Raw genomic sequence first — 19,182 nt, 5'->3', positions numbered from 1 at the left:
CACTGAACTCTTGAACCCCTCAAAGTCATCCATGACGGTCATCTTGTTCATGTTGACATTTGACCTCTTCCCATGAATCGTGAATATTCTTAATGGCATCTAGAATGGTGAATTCTTTCCAGAAAGTTCTCAATGTACTTTGCCCAGATCCCTCAGAGGAATCATTATCTATGGTAGCTGTAACCTTACAAATGTACTTTTTGAGAAAGAAAGAGAGAGCAAGGTGGAAGGGGCACAGAGGATCTGAAGCAGGCTCTGTGCTGAGAGCAGAGAGCCCGATATGGGGCTCAAACTCATGAACCATGAGAGCATGACCTGAGCAGAAGTCAGATACTTAAACAACTAAGCCATCCAGGCGCCCCACAAAATATGTTTCTTAAATAATAAGACTTGAAAGTCAAAATGATTCCTTGATTCATGAGTTACAGAATGGATGTTGTGTTAGCAGTAATGAAGTAACATTAATCTTGTTGGAAATCTCCATCAGAGCTCTTAAGGTGACCACGTGCATTGTCAGTGAGCATAATATTTTGAAAGGAATTGTTTTACCCAATGTAGGTCTCAGCAGTAGAACTTCAAATACTCAGTAAAACATGTTGTAAATAGATGAGCTGTCATCCAGGCTTTGTTGTTCCATTTATAGAGCACAGGCAGAGTAGATTTACATAATTCATGAGAGCCCTAGGATTTTTGGAATGGTCAGGTGAATTTTGGCTTTAACTTAAAGTCACCAACTGCATTAGCCACTGACAAAAGAGTCAGCCTGTCCTATGAATTCTTTGAAGGTGGGCATTGACTTTTCCTCTCCAGCTATGAAAGTCCAGATGGCATCTTCTAGTGTAAGGCTGTTTGTTCTACATTGAAAATCTGTTGTTAGTATAGCCATCTTCGTTAATGATCTGAGCTAGACCTTCTGGATCACTTGCTGCAGCTTCTGCGTGAACAACTTGCTGCTTCACTTCACACTTTCATGTTATGGACTTGGCCTCCTTCCTTACACCTTGTACACAAACCTCTGCTAGCAATCAACTTTTCTTCTGCAGCCTTCTCCCTTCTCTCATTGAAGACAGTTAGGGCCTTGCTCTGGATTAGGCTTTGGCTTATGGAAGGTTGTGGCCAGCTTTAATCTGCTTTTCTGGACCACTAAAACTTCTCCATATTAGCAATGAAGCTGTTTTGCGTTGTCATCATTCATGTGTTGACCGGACCAGCACTTTCGATTTCCTTTAAGAACTTTTTTTTGTATTTACAACTTGGCTGTTTTCTGCAAGAAGCCTGGCTTTCAGCCTATCTCAGCTTTTGACATGCCTTCCTCACTAAGCTTAATCATCTCCGCTTTTAAAGGAACATGTAACTCTTCCTTTCATGTGAACACGTAGAGGCCATCGTAGGTTATTAATTGGCCTGATTTATCACTGTTGTGTCTCAGGGAATAGGGAGGCCAAAGGCGAGGGAGAGAGGCAGGGAATGGCATTCAGTAGACCAATCACAACACACACAGTATTATCAATTAAATTTGTTGTCTCATATGGGTGTGGTCATTGGTGCCCTCAAAACAGTTACAATAGTAACATCAAAGAACACTGATCACTGTAACAAATATAATAATAATAGGAAAGGTTGATATATTGTGAGAATTACCAAGGCTGACTTAGAGACACAAGTGTGCACATGCTATTGGAAAAAAAATGGTGCTGACAGACCTGTGACTCAGTCAGAGTCACCACAACCTTAAATTTAAACGTAGTATCTGCAAAGTGCAATAAAACAAGGTATAACAAAATGAGGTATGACTGTTTTTTAAAAAAGAATGGAGCATTGGGGCGCCTGGTGGCTCAGTTAAGCGTCTGACTTCAGCTCAGGCCATCATCTCACGGCTCATGAATTCGAGCCGTGCTTCGGGCTCTGTGCTAACAGCTCGGAGCCTGGAGCCTGCTTCAGATTCTGTGTCTCCCTCTCTTTCTGCCCCTCCCCTGCTCACACTCTGTCTGTCTGTCTCTCTCCCTCAAAAAATAAATAAACATTAAAAAAAAAATGTTTTTAAAGAATGGAGCATTATGAAAGGCACAACTACTAAATAATATGGAATCCTGAAACAAAAAACGGATATTAGATAAAAAAAACTAAGGAATCTCAATAACTAAGGACTCTAATAATAGTAACATACCTGTATTGGGCTCATTAACTGTGACAAAATGTACCATACTACTGTAAAAATGTTAATAATAGAGGAAACTGCTATCGGGTAGTCTGAGGACTCTAATACCATCTTTGCAATGTTTCTATAAGTTTATAACTTTAAAATTAAAAAGGTTTAAATAAAATAATCCCCCCCCAAAAAGCTAATCCTATGTTTATTCAGTATCTACTCCCTCCTCAGTCGGCACTGTTTACAAGTGCCAATTCTTGTGAATTCACGTTGAATCAAAAACATTGAGTATCTGCTGTGTGTCCAGACACTGTGGCAGCTGACTAGGGTATAAAGATGAGTAAGACATGGGCGCCTGGGTGGCGCAGTCGGTAAGCGTCCGACTTCAGCCAGGTCATGATCTCGCGGTCCGTGAGTTCGAGCCCCGCGTCAGGCTCTGGGCTGATGGCTCGGAGCCTGGAGCCTATTTCCGATTCTGTGTCTCCTCTCTCTCTGCCCCTCCCCGTTCATGCTCTGTCTCTCTCTGCCCCAAAAATAAATAAAAACTTATAAAAAAAAAAAAAAAAGATGAGTAAGACATAATGCCTGCCCTCAGGAGACTCCATTCCACTAAAGGCAGGCTGCAAAATTACCTAGTATAAAGTGCTGTAACAGAGACAGAAGTCACGGCCTATGGGAAACCAGGGTAGGGATCATTTATTTTGCTGGGGCTGGAGTGAAACCAAGTGTTACAAATGGCTAACTGTCAGAAGAATACAATAGACTGAACACCAAAGGAAATTAAACAAGTCCCTGACAGCTGGAAGGTGTTGGCAAGGGTATAGTGATGTCAAAAGAAACAGGAGTAATGAGAACTGTTTCCAGTGGTGATTAATTACAAATAGGACTGTTAAGATGTTTAGTCCCAGCAGTTAATAACCAGCAGTTAGTTTTCTTATATCAAAAATTGATGTGATACAGGAAAATATTAAGAATATAACAAAAAAAATAGTATTCTTGTTCTCCCAAATGAGAAGCTGGTCTGTACTAAAATAGCAAATCCAGTTGTGAGCATCTTTTGATCATCTTTTACCTACTCTATACAGAGTCATCTCTAAGTTAGATATATCAGAAATTAGAGAAGTTCATTCAGAGAATTAAAAGAAGCATAAAAGTGAAAACTAAAGCCATTTTAAAAGCCATAAAATTGCTTAGTACAGAAAAACAATTTTTACCTGCGTACCTCCTAGTAATTGAAAGGTTACTATGAGAAGGGCATTGACAATAATGGCTTTATGAACAGAGGTAGAGAAAAAGACCTTAAATTTAGCAAAATAACTTAAGTACAAGAAAAGCTTCCTAATTTGAAGTATTAAAAACACATACTTTAAAGTCACTAATGAGGGGGCACTGCCCTCTTTGATTAGGGGATGTCCTGCCCTTTTGCCGGAGGTCTAGAAACAGATAATCGTTTCCAACCATTCAGATAAAGAGGTTACTCTTTGGTTTGAATATAGTATTAGGCATTAACAGCGTATTAGCAAGTATATAAATATCAATGACTGTTTAGTGATCTTAACACATAAATATGACAGCTACATTAGATTTGGGTTCCCAGAGGAAAATTAAATCCATCAAAGGCAAAGAAGAATCCCAGCTGGCATAAGCACTTGACAGATTCAAAGGAGATAGGGTTTTCCTGTAATCATATTCTATTCTCAACCTTTGTTTCAGCTTTAACATTTCTATCCCTTCAGATGCTATTCTAGCCAGTCCACCTGTGTTACGTGAATAATAGCTTCTTATAAGTAGTAGCAATTTGGTCTGCATGTAGACAGCAAGAGTGCCCATCTTTAGAAGTAATTGTTTTTCTTTAGAATCCGTCTCCTCTCCCTTTTTTCATCTGAACTGATTATGGGGCGCTTTCAGAGCTTTGCTTTTCATATACTACAGATATTTAGTCACACTATGTTCCTTAGCATTGTTTCAGTTTATAAGAATACAATTAGCCTCTTTAATGCTTGGTTCAGTCACAATTAAATCTCCCCTATGGTTAGGGATGGTCTTTCCAAGGCTGAGAAGGTGCTTTTAATTATTCATTCCTCGGTTTGTTTCTTACAGCAGCCTCAGCTGTGCTTTATTATTCAAAGGTTAATGCAAGCTGAGAAGTGGGTAAATTAAATCTGCTTGGCAGCCAGCAACCCTGCGTGTTAGCAGACACTGTACGATGGGCACGGGCAGCGTAAGTTATTTCCACCACTGTAGCACTGCCAAAAGCAAAAACCACTGAATCCTTCAAAGACAGCCTACATTGACAGGAGTTATTAAGGGATGCTACAAATTGGTGGTTCTTAAATTGCAAATCTTCAGTAAAATCTGTGTTTTTTTGCTTACAAAGAGAGAACGCAATGGCTGAAACCTGAGAGGTAATAATAGCGTCTGTAGAGAATTGATGTAGATACCATGACTAATGAACTTTGTATAATATTAAATCACTAAGTTGAGTGCTGGAAGTCACTTCTATAAATGTTTTACAAGGGCAGACTACAAAATCTCCGATGAAAGCAAGGGCATAATGGGCTGTGCCTGGTCAACTAGGCGGTAGGGAAGTGCCGTCATAGCTCCATCCCTGCAAAATGTTTCTAGATCCATTCATGCGCTTCCCTTTTTAAAACGTGTATTCTTTATAGCTATGGAGTCAGGAATTTTGTAGACTCCTAAGGATGCCTCATAGAAATATTGGCACAAATGATGTGCAAGGTAGGGGACATAACTCAGATTTTATGAATACACCAAAAGCCAGGAAGCAACGTCTTAGTCTTCTGTTTGGTTGCTCATTCTCTCTTCTCCCCTCAGGTGTTTGTGGGACTGGTCTCTTAAAAACACCTCCAGGGCGCCTGGGTGGCGCAGTCGGTTAAGCGTCCGACTTCAGCCAGGTCACGATCTCGCGGTCCGTGAGTTCGAGCCCCGCGTCGGGCTCTGGACTGATGGCTCAGAGCCTGGAGCCTGTTTCCGATTCTGTGTCTCCCTCTCTCTCTGCCCCTCCCCCATTCATGCTCTGTCTCTCTCTGTCCCAAAAATAAATAAACGTTGAAAAAATTAAAAAAAAAAAAAACAAAACACTCACCTCCAGGGGCACCTGGGTGGCTCAGTCGGTTAAGCAGCCGACTCCGGCTCAGATCATGATCTCACGGTCTGTGAGTTCGAGCCCCGCGTCGGGCTCTGTGCTGACGGCTCAGAGCCTGGAGCCTGTTTCGGATTCTGTGTCTCCCTCTCTCTGACCCTCCCCCGTTCATGCTCTGTCTCTGTCTCAAAAATAAATAAACATTAAAAAAATTTTTTTTTTAAGAAAAGAGTGATGGTTATATTTGTGATGAGGACTATCAGTGCCCAGAGGCCTGGAAATTCATGTCCTTTGAGAAGTACATTCTCTCCCTATAGGCATGCCTACTGAGAAGCTAAATTGAAATCAAAAGATAGCTGGAGGTTGTGGACCAGAGCAATAAAATTAGTTTAGTGATTGGAATGTCTGGTAGTATTCAGTTGGGTAGATGACTCTATTTTAAAGTCAAATATTCAGGGGCGCCTGGGTGGCTCAGTCGGTTGGGCATCTGACTCTGGCTCAGGTCATGATCTCACAGTCCGTGAGTTCGAGCCCTGCGTCGGGCTCTTGCTGACAGCTCAGAGCCTGGAGCCTGTTTCAGATTCTGTGTCTCCCTCTCTCTGACCCTCCCCTGTTCATGCTCTGTCTCTCCCTGTCTCAAAAATAAATTTAAAAAACATTAAAAAAAATTAAAAAAAAACTCGCCTCCAGCTGGGGCACCACTTCTGCCAAGAACCCCCAGACTTCAGTCAGGTACCTTTCATTCCTTCACTGGAGCAAACAAGATCGCCAGACCTGTGCTACCTGCCCTGGTCATATTTCCTTTGACCAAAAACCCATCTACTTCTGACCTTCGCCGATGGGCTGAAGGAAGAAAGAAGGGTAGGAGATGAACTCTGTGCATGTCATTGAGAATCTGGATTTTTCTTAAACACAAGGCCTGACATGAAAGCCTCTATAAGGTGTTAAGAAATCCAGGTTTGTGCTATTAAATAAAGGCCCTTAAAAAGGAGAAAAAAATGGAGTGATTTCATTTTAGAATAATAATCCCATTTTACCTAGTTGTGGTGAAGGTTAAAGACTATGATACATACAAAAGTTGTTTGTGAACTCTATAAACCTATCTAGAGACTAAATATTGTTAAATAATTGTCAATACTACCCAAAGCTATCTACACATTCAATGCAATCCCAATCAAAATTGCACCAGCATTCTTCTCGAAACTAGAACAAGCAATCCTAAAATTCATATGGAACCACAAAAGGCCCCGAATAGCCAAAGTAATTTTGAAGAAGACCAAAGCGGGAGGCATCACAATCCCAGACTTTAGCCTCAACTACAAAGCTGTCATCATGAAGACAGCATGGTATTGGCACAAACACAGACACATAGACCAATGGAATAGAATAGAAACCCCAGAACTAGACCCACAAACGTATGGCCAACTAATCTTTGACAAAGCAGGAAAGAACATCCAATGGAAAAAAGACAGTCTCTTTAACAAATGGTGCTGGGAGAACTGGACAGCAACATGCAGAAGGTTGAAACTAGACCACTTTCTCACACCATTCACAAAAATAAACTCAAAATGGATAAAGGACCTGAATGTGAGACAGCAAGCCATCAAAACCCTAGAGGAGAAAGCAGGAAAAGACCTCTCTGACCTCAGCCGTGGCAATCTCTTACTCGACACATCCCCAAAGGCAAGGGAATTAAAAGCAAAAAAAAAATGGGGGCGCCTGGGTGGCGCAGTCGGTTAAGCGTCCGACTTCAGCCAGGTCACGATCTCGCGGTCCGTGAGTTCGAGCCCGCGTCGGGCTCTGGGCTGATGGCTCGGAGCCTGGAGCCTGTTTCCGATTCTGTGTCTCCCTCTCCTCTGCCCCTCCCCCGTTCATGCTCTGTCTCTCTCTGTCCCAAAAATAAATAAACGTTGAAAAAAAATTTAAAAAAAAAAAAAAAAAAAAAAAAAGCAAAAATGAATTACTGGGACCTTATGAAGGTAAAAAGCTTCTGCACAGCAAAGGAAACAATCAACAAAACTAAAAGGCAACCAATGGAATGGGAAAAGATAATTTGCAAATAACATATCGGACAAAGGGCTAGTATCCAAAATCTGTAAAGAGCTCACCAAACTCTACACCCGAAAAACAATAACCCAGTGAAGAAATGGGCAGAAAACATGAATAGACACTTCTCTAAAAAAGACATCCGGATGGCCAACAGGCACATGAAAAGATGCTCAACGTCGCTCCTCATCAGGGAAATACAAATCAAAACCACACTCAGATATCACCTCACGCCAGTCAGAGTGGCCAAAATGAACAAATCAGGAGACTAGATGCTGGAGAGGTTGTGGAGAAACGGGAACCCTCTTGCACTGTTGGTGGGAATGCCAACTGGTGCAGCCACTCTGGAAAACAGTGTGGAGGTTCCTCAAAAAATTAAAAATAGATCTACCCTATGACCCAGGAATAGCACTGCTAGGAATTTACCCAAGGGATACAGGAGTACTGATGCATAGGGGCACTTGTACCCCAATGTTTATAGCAGCACTCTCAACAATAGCCAAATGATGGAAAGAGCCTAAATGTCCATCAACTGATGAATGGATAAAGAAATTGTGATTTATACACAACAATACTACGTGGCAATGAGAAAGAACGAAGTATGGCCTTTTGTAGCAACGTGGATGGAACTGGAGAGTGTGATGCTAAGTGAAATAAGCCATACAGAGAAAGACAGATACCATATGTTTGTACTCATGTGGATCCTGAGAAACTTAACAGAAACCCATGGGGGAGGGGAAGGAAAAAAAAGAGGTTAGAGTGGGAGAGAGCCAAAGCATAAGAGACTCTTAAAAACTGAGAACAAACTGAGGGTTGATGGGGGGTGGGAGGGAGGGGAGGGTGGGTGAGTGATGGGTATTGAGGAGGGCACCTTTTGGGATGAGCACTGGGTGTTGTATGGAAACCAATTTGACAATAAATTTCATATATTGAAAAATAAAAAACAAAAAAAAAAAAAAAAATAAATAAATATAAATAAATAAATAAATAATAAATAAATAAATATTGTTAAATACTAACCAAATGCTATACAAATATTAGCTAAGTTGCTGAATGTTTCCATGATGTTGGGATCCACATAACTCACATCTGCCTTTTGTTGGTACTTGCTGTAATTTTGGCCAGTTCTCATCTCTGACGCAGAAATGTGGGCGCTGATGCCAGCACCTCTTAGTTCATCAGGGCCGCCTTGTCTTCTGTTTGTGTCGCTTCCAGTCTACACTAAGCCTTGATGCCAGAGAGCTGTATGGGAAGGAAGATGAGCTTTTGAATGACACGTTCCTAGGTTTGAAGCTCAGTTCCACCATTTACAGTGTAATTTTTGCCCAGCCATTGAACTTCTTTGAGCCTCAGTTTCAGATAACAGTAATTTTGTACAAAGGCAGTCATTTGAAGGAATATGTATTAATGGTAACAGTTGCCATTTTTAAAACATTCTTTGCCCAGCACTGTACTTGAAACTTTTTATCTAATTCTTAATAAAGCCCCCACAATATAAAGTTTCCTTTTACAGGTAAGATAAGGAAACCAAGGCTCACAGAAGTACAAAAAGTACCTGGCATCATGTCTGACATATAGAAGATGATCAGTAAATTATATCACATGGAACCTTCCTTCAGCGCCTCTCAGCCTTTAATATACATATCAGTCATCCAGAGATCTTTTTAAATTCTGATTCAATAGGTTTGCATAATACTGTTGTTCTCTGGACCACACTTTGAGGCCCTCAGTGACTCCATAGTCTGATAGCAGTTCTCAGCCCTAGGTGCTCATTAAATTCTGATTGAAATAGTCTGGGATGGGACCTGGGCTTTTCTCTTTCTTTCTTTCTTTCTTTCTTTCCTTTCCTTTCCTTTCCTTTCCTTTCCTTTCTTTTCTTTTCTTTTTCTTTTCTTTCTTCCTTCCTCCTTCCTTCCTTTTTTCTTTCTTCTTCTCTTTTTTCTTTTCTTTTCTTTTCTTTCTTTCTTTTACTTTCTTCTTTTCTTTCTTCTTTCTTTCTTTCTTTTTCCAGAAGCAGTTCAGCCCTGGCCTCCCTTTATTCAAGAAATCATGTGTTGAATCTTTGTGTGTGTGTGTGTGTGTGTGTGTGTGTGTAGACGGAAGTGCAGTTTCTGTAATTGAATCTCAGGTAGGGAAGGAGCAGAGAGATTAGTGATCCCAAAAGACCTCATTGGAGTGCCGCTGCTCCTGGAAGCAACAAATTTGAAAACCACAGGTCTCCAGAATACATTTCCAATTCCTATCATGGCATTTGAAGCCCTACATTATCTAACCTCAGCCAGCTGGCATATTTGCTGTTCTCCCAACAGAGACTCACTTTCCTCCTCCCTGCTTTATTTCTACACAGTGCCTTTATTTAACCTGTTATGCCCCATCTTCCTGTACCTGTTGAAATCTTCTTCATCTTTCCAAGCCAGTTTAGTTGCCATCTTTTTTTAATGAAGTCTTTTCCTAGAAAAGGTGTGGTTTATGTCAGAACCACCTGTGGGATATGTTCAAACCACATGCTTACCCTGGCTGAGAGAGTCTGATGTTTCTTCTCGGATCACTGCTGACACAAGACCCGAGAGTGCTGTGGTGTAGGAAAGCCCACCCACCTGGAAATGCTGAAAATCAAATCATTCTTTTTGCGGGGCTCCCGTATCATCTTAATGTTGAGTCCCATGGAACACATACATCTTCCTTCTCCCGTGTTGCCCAGTTAGGAAGCCCATTAGGGATCAGGACTGTTCGGTTTGTTTGTTTTTGTTTCTTTTAAATCTTGCTCAGATCATAACACAGTGCTCTACACATAATAGGCACTGAGGAAAAAAGGTAGGAAACTTGAAAATAAGTCTCAGCACCCAATAGCCAGTATTTTGGTCTTGTGGAGACCTTGATCTCTTGAAGTGTAATCACAGGAAAATTTTGAATTAAGTCTGCTAAATGCCATCTTTTGTTGGCAGTCAATGTCTTTTAACACAGGATTATTATTTACAATAGAGCCTATTTTAGCCACCTGACACCTCCATCTACAAGGCTGGCATTTAGCCTTTCTTCTCCTGACCTTGGGGAAAAGGTCATATCTCTCTATGTATTGGTATTTTGTTGTTGTCGAAGTGGTAATGTGTGTGTATCATGGAGCTGAGAAAATGAGTATTAAAGCCACTATTCTACAGCATTCTGGCTTGGTAGAGTCTCACATGTTGTTACAGGATGGAACATGAGAAACTGAAGCTATTCTTTACTGAATTATAAACCAGAAAAGATGGGACTAAGCAGTCAATTTGTCACTTTCTGTCATGAGCTCAGTATTTAACAGGAAGAAGTATGGTGGACAGAGAGAGAGATTAGCATACAAGGTGTCATACACCAAGTACAGAAAAGGGAAGTCAGACCCCCTAAAGAGAACCCTTCCTATTTCCATGTCTTGGGTCCAGGAGTAAAGGATGAGGTGAGCTTCAGGACCCTGATTTGCCTGATGACTAGTCCCTCATTTGGACTATGGCTGATAATATCAATGGCATAAATTTACATAACCCTTATGGGCCAGACACTATTCTAAGCTGTTTACATATATTAACTCATGTAATGTTCACACCAACTCTATGAGGGAGCCACTCTTTCAAAAATGAGGGAACTGAGACAATAGGAGATTAAATAACTTGCTGTAATTCACATATTTAATGGCAGAACCAGGGTTCAGACCCCTGGTTGTCTTGATCTGCAGCTATACCAGTAGACTAGTGTTTTACTTAAGATGCTTGTGTATTATTTTTCAACATTTATTGTATATCTGTGTGTGCAGTTTACTTTTGCCATTGGCCTTCTATTTGACCTATTGAAAGAGAACCCTGTTGGTGGGTCTTGGAGCCAGAGAGCGATGTCAGGAATACAAAGAAAAATGCAGGTTGTAGGATACCACAGCCAGCCTTTGCTGGAAGAAATTAGATAGCTGTATGAAGAAATTGTTGTTTACCATTTTCCTGTCCAAGAACCAAAGATGTTCCCACCCAGTAGAAAGTGTATTGAGTATATTGGAGGTATTTAATCCACTTGGGAAAGAAATTGCCTTGATAATAACTTTGTATACAAATAAATAAATCTTTATAAAATAGCTCACTGTCCCTAAGATCTGCCACATCTCAACTTCCTTTTTTTTTTTATGTTTTTTTTTTAGAGAGAGAAAGAGAGGGAGAGCACGAGGAGGATGCAGAAAGAGGGAGACAGAGAATCCCAAGCAGGCTCCATGCTGTCAGCACAGAGCATGATGCCTGGCTTGAACTCATGAACCATGAGCTCTCATGACCTGACTCAAAATCAAGAGTTGGACGCTTAACTGGCTGAGCCATCCAGATGCCCCTGCCCCATCTCAACTTTCAAATGGAATTTTTACTTCAATACTGTATTATAAATGTTAGAAAACAGGGGCTCCACAGGGCTCCTGGGTGGCTCAGTTGGTTAAGCGTCCGACACAGTTCAAGAGTTCAAGCCTGGTGGCTCAGTCGGTTAAGCGTCTGACTTCAGCTCAGGTCATCATCTCACAGCTCATGAATTCAAGCCCTGCTTTGGGCTCTGTGCTGACAGCTCAGAGCCTGGAACCTGCTTCACATTCTGTGTCTCCCTCTCTCTCTGCCCCTCCCCCACTCACACTATGTCTGTCTGTCTGTCTCTCTCTCAAAAATAAATAAACATTAAAAACAAAATAAAAAACATGTTAGAAAACAACAAAGCTACATTTGGAATGATACCAGGAAAGCTTATATTCTGTTGTCTGTGAGTGGTAACTTTTTTGAGAACTAAAAAAAAAAGAAGGATTTGACTTCCTCAAACTATGTAGGGGCATCAGAGGCTTGCACTTTTGTCAAAAGCTTATTTAACCTTCAGATAAGATCAGTAGGCACGTTAAAGTTCTATAGCCTTCCACGGGGCGCCTGGGTGGCGCAGTCGGTTAAGCGACCGACTTCAGCCAGGTCACGATCTCGCGGTCCGTGAGTTCGAGCCCCGCGTCGGGCTCTGGGCTGACGGCTCGGAGCCTGGAGCCTGCTTCCGATTCTATGTCTCCCTCTCTCTCTGCCCCTCCCCCGTTCATGCTCTGTCTCTCTCTGTCCCAAAAATAAATAAACGTTGAAAAAAAAAAAATTTAAAAAAAAATAAATAAATAAAGTTCTATAGCCTTCCTGTCTAACACATGTGTGGGGGAACGTTTTAAATAATAAAGAAACATGACCTGCTACATTGGCTAACTCACATGCCGAAATGGCTCTTACAGTACAGGTAAGAGAGGCTAGTTCTGGAAGTCTTGAGTACCTTGAGCACTTTCATCTCTCAATATAGAATGGAGAAAAGGCACAAAGTCAAGTTGGGAGGTGGGCAGTGAAAGCAGTGTTGCAAGAAGTCATCCGTTTGCTGAAGAAATGAAGAGAGTAGCATAAAATCAGTATTTCTAGTTTAAAAAGCTGAAAAAAAAGAACTTGGTAGCTAAAATAAAAATGGCTTTTTACCAAACCTGAATCTAGTCCTTGAAACATGCCCAGGATAAAAAGGTGAAAGGAAACCCAGGTGTTAGTCTTGATCTCTGGTCTCCTCTCTTACACAGGGCAGTCCATCATAATGGTAACTATATAGTTTCTGCAGTTGAGTCTTCATATCTAAATTGATAGCAGTTGTGAAATGGTAAGAGCCTCTCCTTAGGATCAGAGCACTCTGGTTTTCTGCTGTGCATGTGGTCTTGAGCAAAGCATTTCACTTTGCAGAACCTTAATTATACCACTTTTTTTTTTAAGATTTTTTTTTAATGTTTATTTATTTTTGAGAGACAGACACAGAGCGCGAGCGGGGAAGAGGGAGACACAGAATCCGAAGCCGGCTCGAGGCTCCGAGCTGTCAGTGCAGAGCCCGATGCCGGGCTCGATCCTACGAATTGCGAGATCGTGACCTGAGCTGAAGTCAGATGCTTAACTGACTGAGCCACCCAGGTGCCCCTTAATTATATCACTTTTAAAATGAAAGCTTTGGGGGTGCCTGAGTGGCTTAGTTGGTTGAGCATCCACCTTCGGCTCAGGTCACGATCTCACAGCTCATGAGTTTGAGCCCCGTGTCCTCCTCTGTGCTGATAGCTCAGAGCCTGGGGCGTGCTTCAGATTCTGTGTCTCCCTGTCTCTCTCTGCCCGTCCCCCACTTGTGCTCTGTCTCTCTCTCAAAATAAATAAACATTTAAAAAAATTTTTAAATGAAGGCTTTGGATAGAAGAGATTTTCAGTGAGAGCTTTTTCATTTTTCAGGTTCTCACCCTTGCAAATGCATGCTAAGAATTGCTACTGAAGTCCGTAATTTTTTCTATGGGGAAGAGGGTGTGTTGAAAAGGAAGAGAAAAAAATCTGCAGATAACTCAATTAACTTATTTCTAGAGTCTTTCAACTAACTAAAGGATTATATTATTCAGTATTTTAAGTAATTCTTGTTGATTTTATGCCTGATTGTCTAATTCAGTAGAATTCTAGTCCTGTTCTAATGCTTCTGCTTCTTCTGTGTTTTGAAAAAGCTGAACTAGATGGTCTCCCAAGTCTTTATAATTGTAACCTTATTTCTAACAACCCACATATACAAAATAAGATTTGGTTCTTTTGGCTGTGACTTATCTTTGTCCTTACAAAGATAATGTGTCTTATCAAAATGCAGCTTAGGAGGAAAAGGAACAATATGCAGTTTTTCCCCATGGTCTTCCTTCCTGTTTCCCAATTTCTCTGTTTCTCCCTATTCATTATTTTGTACAGTTATGTCTTAAAATTTTAAGTCTTTTGCAAAGTTGTATACTCCTTGCAATATATCACACATTGGGAACATTTAAATATGTACAACACACACATACACGTAACACGGAAAGAAGAAGTCTAAGGTGTCATGACCTCAGAGTCTGCCTTCTTCAGTAACTTTCAGAAGGCTAGTTTTACTCACTAAGCATACTAACTTACTTAGCTACTACCTTCCCTGGGAAAAGGGAGTATTGTGATTATTAAGTAGTAGTTATTGTTTAATTTAAAAAACTCTTTTTCTCTAGTTTCTTCCTTTCTACTGAGTTGTTGACCCGTTAACAAAGGATACAAATAGATGACGGTAGTGACTTTAAGGTAAGATTTGATAAAAGATATCTACAGTCAAGTGAAGTCATTTTTTTCTTATTCTTCACATTTCAAATCTGGGAAGTGTGATTGAGGACAGAGATCCTCGCATTTATTAAGCACTCATTGACGGAAAGTATAAAATAATTCTTTTTCTTGGAATACTTCATGGATAAGGACCAGACCACTAAGAACTAGAAAGAAAATGTATGAAGGAGAAAATATCAACCATTCAAGCCTAGTGAACGAAATGGATCTTTTCTGTCACCACTATTATATTGTAACTTCCTAAGATGTTGTGGTGGGCTTTGGTGTTACAGGTATTCAAAAAAAAAGTTATAAACAAATATAGGAAACCTCAGGAGTTGATGAAATACCATTCTTCATCTGTGTTCTCAAGAGCTACAATCCTGGCCTGTTTTCTCAACACCCTTTTAGCCATAGGGGATGTTTTTCACTATCAGAATGAGTTCTTTTTTTTTCCTGTGACCCAGATAATGCTGTTGCTAAATATTTCTTCTTTCACCAGTATTAAAGGTCCCCAAAATAACTTTTTATAATGCTGTTTTTGCATAGAATGTTACCACTTCCAAAAGAGTACTTAACCTTTGAGGGGAAGGAAGATGTCACTGAGGAGAATGTAGCTAAGTTGAGGCCTATGGGACGAATAGAATGGTCAGACCTACAGAGCATCTTATCTGAATCCAGGAGGCAAAAAAAAAAGCCCAGCTGTCTTAAAGGTTTTATAACTAAGTCCAATATGACCGGAGAATGGAGCAGGAGGAAAAGGGAGTGGCAAGAGATGAGGCCAGAAAGGTCAGCTGGAGCCGGGTATTTTTGAAAGAAAATTTGGGTTTGATCTTGAAAATATTAAGAAGCCAGAGAAAGCAGGCAAGCAGAGGATCCCATTTAAAGGATTTTCTGGAAATTGCCCTATCAGCAGCAGTTTCATGGATGGATTGGAGGAAAGCAAGATTGGAGGCAGGGAAACAGGATGCTGGTGCCATCATGTAAGTAAGAGCTAATGCAACCAGTAGACAGATTACTTAGATTGTACAGGCTTTGGGTAATTTAGAGAAGAGAAGGAGGAAGCACAATCAAGGGTGACTCTTGGGTTCCTCCCCAGATTAGAGGTTCCATCAGCGTTTGATGACGAGATACCTAGAAGGAAGATGAAAAAACAAGGAAACTGAGAGTAGAACCCCTCAGGAAGCAGACACTGAAGAGATGTCTTTGGAGAGGACAAAAGAATTGGAGAAGTACATTAAAGCAGAGAGTGTCTCTTGGAGAGATACCTGGGGAAGGGAGCTTTTTAGGAATCAGGGAGTAGAAGCTACAGTTTTAGTAAAATGAAAACAAAAGGCATTTAGTAAAATGAAAACAAAAAGCAACAAATAGGTCAGCTCATGGCCTTGAGAACAGTGTGAAAACATTTCCCCCTTAAATCCCCCACTCCCACATGTTTTTTCTCTTTTCATTCATACAGTTTGATGGTATTTCCCCTCTTCAGCTGCCTTTCCTACCTTCCTTATCTGTAACTCGTCTGAGCCTTGCTTTCATATTTTCTTTTAAGGGATAGGCCTATTCTTTCCTTCCAGTTTGACATTAAAGAAACGTGTGTTACTGTGTTTTAAACAAGCAGCTCAGTATTCCTACAGCTGTTTACTGTTAGAGGGACTTTGGACGTATGGGCAGCAGGTCATTTGCCTGTGAACAGTGTGCTCGCCACTGGAAGGGATGAATTCGTCTATGTGGAATCTGACATATAAGAGATTTCCAGAGCTCTTGAGAAATCCCTTGTGCTGTCTCCTCTTCCCCATTCAATCCCCATCAACTTCAGGTTTGTGTGGGCATATCAGAGATTCTCTACAAAGGCAAGTTCCTTGTCCCATGGAGCCAGAATTCCTACGTTGCCTGGGCTTCCTTACTCTTTCTCTATCTCAGAGTCAGTGTTAAATGAAAAGGCAGCAGACACAGCCAAAATTTCTTGGTCTTAGAGTCACAGCTGGGCCACAGCACATTGAAAACATTCAGATGTATTTAAAACAACTTATGATCTTAAATAAAGACAGCGCCTCGTCCTTTTCAGCATTTTTATTGTAGATGTGTTATATTTCGCACGTACAGAAGGGCTCATCCTCTGTAGGCAGCAGCACAGAAAGCTGAACAGTTTACAGTGTTGATCCTCTGACAGAAGTTGTCCACGTGGCAACTTTGGTTATTCAACTAATTTGTACTTTGCTAACTGATACTTGCATTTTAGTAGATTTGTCTAATTGCATTTTATTTTGAAATATAATTCTGTTAGCTGTGTTTATCTTTTTTCTTTAAAAAAATAAAATCTGAAAATAAAGTTAAGGGTAGTAATACTGCAAGTGGGAGGGAAAACATTGCAAATAACCTCATACCTAAAAATCACGATGTTAAATAAACGTTCCGTTCGGTGAAAAATTGGATTTCCTGGAAGTGGCAGCTTGGATTTCTGATGGTTTCCAAAGTTCTGCCCTATTGGAATACGTATCCTAAGATTAGGTTGCAGGGTCATGGTGGTGAGTCTTGGCAGCCTGTTTTCTAGTCCTGGGATGTTGAAACCCTTCTTATAGAATCAGGCAGTTAATCTTTTGAGTGTGTTGGTGAATTTCTGTGTCATGCACAGAGCATAACGACTAGAATAGCAGCTGTCATTTGGAGGCTTATTATTTGGGCTTTTACAGGCCCCATTTTCCAAGCTCTGGGAGTACATCTCTGATAAAACTTCACAGTTGTCCCACAAAGTTAGTGCTGTATTGCCCCATTTTGCAGATGAGGAAACAGACAGATAGAAAGAGTGTATAAGGAGAGTACGTATTTACCCAGGGCGTATACAGGTAGGAGTGGAATTCCAACAAGCAAGTCTGACTCAGGCCCATTCATGTTCTTCACCATCACTCTGTAGTGCATATGTCCTCTGACACCAGCTTTTATTTGATCAACTTAAGGAAGAAACGATCGCTAGAAATATAAAACGGTCTGCAGCTTCTGCTTCTCACTTTTTTGATCCAAGTATGTAAAAGTCCTTTCTTCTGTTTTATGTAAATCCAAGTCATTCTGACATATTAAAAAAACAATTTGGCCAGTAGGGACTACTGGAGTTTCTAAGTCTGTACTGTCCAGTATATATACGACCACCAGCTACATGGGCTAGATTTAAATTCATTATAATCAAGTGAAATTGAAAATCCACTTCCTCGTTCTCACTAGATCCATATCAAGTGCCTAATGGCCATGTGAGGCTAGTGATTACGACGGTGGATAAGAATAAGCACAAAAACATTTCATTATCACACAAAGTTTTATTAGCGCTGCTCTAGAACACTGTTGCCAAATAGAAATATAATGAGCCACTTATGTAATTTTAAATATTCTAGTAACCACATTAAAAAAATAAAAATAGGTAAAGTTAGTTTTAATATATTTTTAGCCCAGTGTATCTCAAATATTATCATGTCCACAAGTCATTAACAAAAAAATAATGATGTATTTTACCTTCCTTTACATTGTCATTGAAATTTGGAATGTATTTTATAGTTTATAGCGTATCTGAATTTAAACTAGCTGCATTTCAAATGCTCAATAGCTACGTGGCTACCATATTGTACGACACACTTCTGGACTTTTATCCCAGGGTTTCTCAGCTGGGGCATATCAAAATGGGAGTGGGTTGGGGCACCTGGGTGGCTTAGTAGGTTAAGCATCCAGCTCTTGATTTTGGCTCAGGTCATGATCTCACGGCCATGGGCTTGAACCCCGTGTCAGGCTCCACAGTGGGCATGGAGCCTGTTTAAGATTCTCTCTCCCTCTGCCCCTGCCCCACGCGTGCACATCTGCGTATGCTCTCTCTCAAAAAGCAAAAAATGGGCGCCTGGGTGGTTCAGTCAGTTAAGTGTCCAAATTTCAGCTCAGGTCATGATCTGAACCCTCCCTCCCCCCCCCCCACCATCTGCTGACAGCTCAGATCCTAGAGCCTGCTTTGGATTCTGTGTCTCCCTCGCTCTCTCTCTCTCTGCCCCTCCCCTGCTCACACTCTGTCTGCCTTTCTCTCTCTCTCTCTCAAAAATAAACATGAAAAAATTTCAAAAAACAAACAAACGGGCGCCTCGGTGGCCCAGTCAGTTAAGTGTCTGACTTCAGCTCAGTTCATAACCTCACAGTTCCTGAGTTTGAGCCCCGCATCAGGCTCTGGGCTCACAGCTCAGAGCCTGGAGCCTGCTTTGGATTCTGTGTCTCCCTCTCTCCACCCCTCCCCCGCTCACACTCTGTCTCTCTGTGTCTCTCAAAAATAAATAAAAGTTAAAAAAACAAAAACAAAAAAACAAGCACAAAATGGGAGTGGGACAGAGGGCTGTGTAATTCAGGAACCATTACTATAAGCTTTGGGCTTGGAGGGAGTGCGCAAATGCCACTTCTCAGATCACAGAGAAGGCCAGCCTGCTAAAACTTAATCTGTATGTATCCGAGAAGTGATAGATGTCTTAGATGCATTTTGAAACACCACCCTGTGTTCATATAGTTTATTACTACTAGTACTTTCTTTAAAAAGGCACATTTGGACGGTATAAACCAACTCAGAATGATGTTAGCTGTGTTATTTAATCCATTGTTGATAACTGCACAGACAGCTGACTGACTTCAAAGAACCAATAAAATTTGGTATTCTAAGAACCAAATAAACCTAAAATGTGCACTAATTAAATGTAACTTATTTATAGACAGCGGCTGCTTTTGAGACGTCTCCTGACTTCTGC

At 40.8% G+C, this 19,182-nt stretch overlaps 1 protein-coding gene across 1 annotated transcript in view; it reads left to right on the top strand.

Moving 5' to 3' along the window:
* Positions 1-19,182, top strand: part of LOC115523127 (ubiquitin-conjugating enzyme E2 E2-like) — a 377,540-nt gene that overhangs the window by 264,062 nt on the left and 94,296 nt on the right.

The sequence above is a fragment of the Lynx canadensis genome, chromosome C2 (genome assembly GCF_007474595.2).
Source record: "Lynx canadensis isolate LIC74 chromosome C2, mLynCan4.pri.v2, whole genome shotgun sequence".
Taxonomy (NCBI): domain Eukaryota; kingdom Metazoa; phylum Chordata; class Mammalia; order Carnivora; family Felidae; genus Lynx; species Lynx canadensis.
Note: the sequence above shows the minus strand (reverse complement) of the source record. Positions and strands in the feature narration are given on the sequence as shown.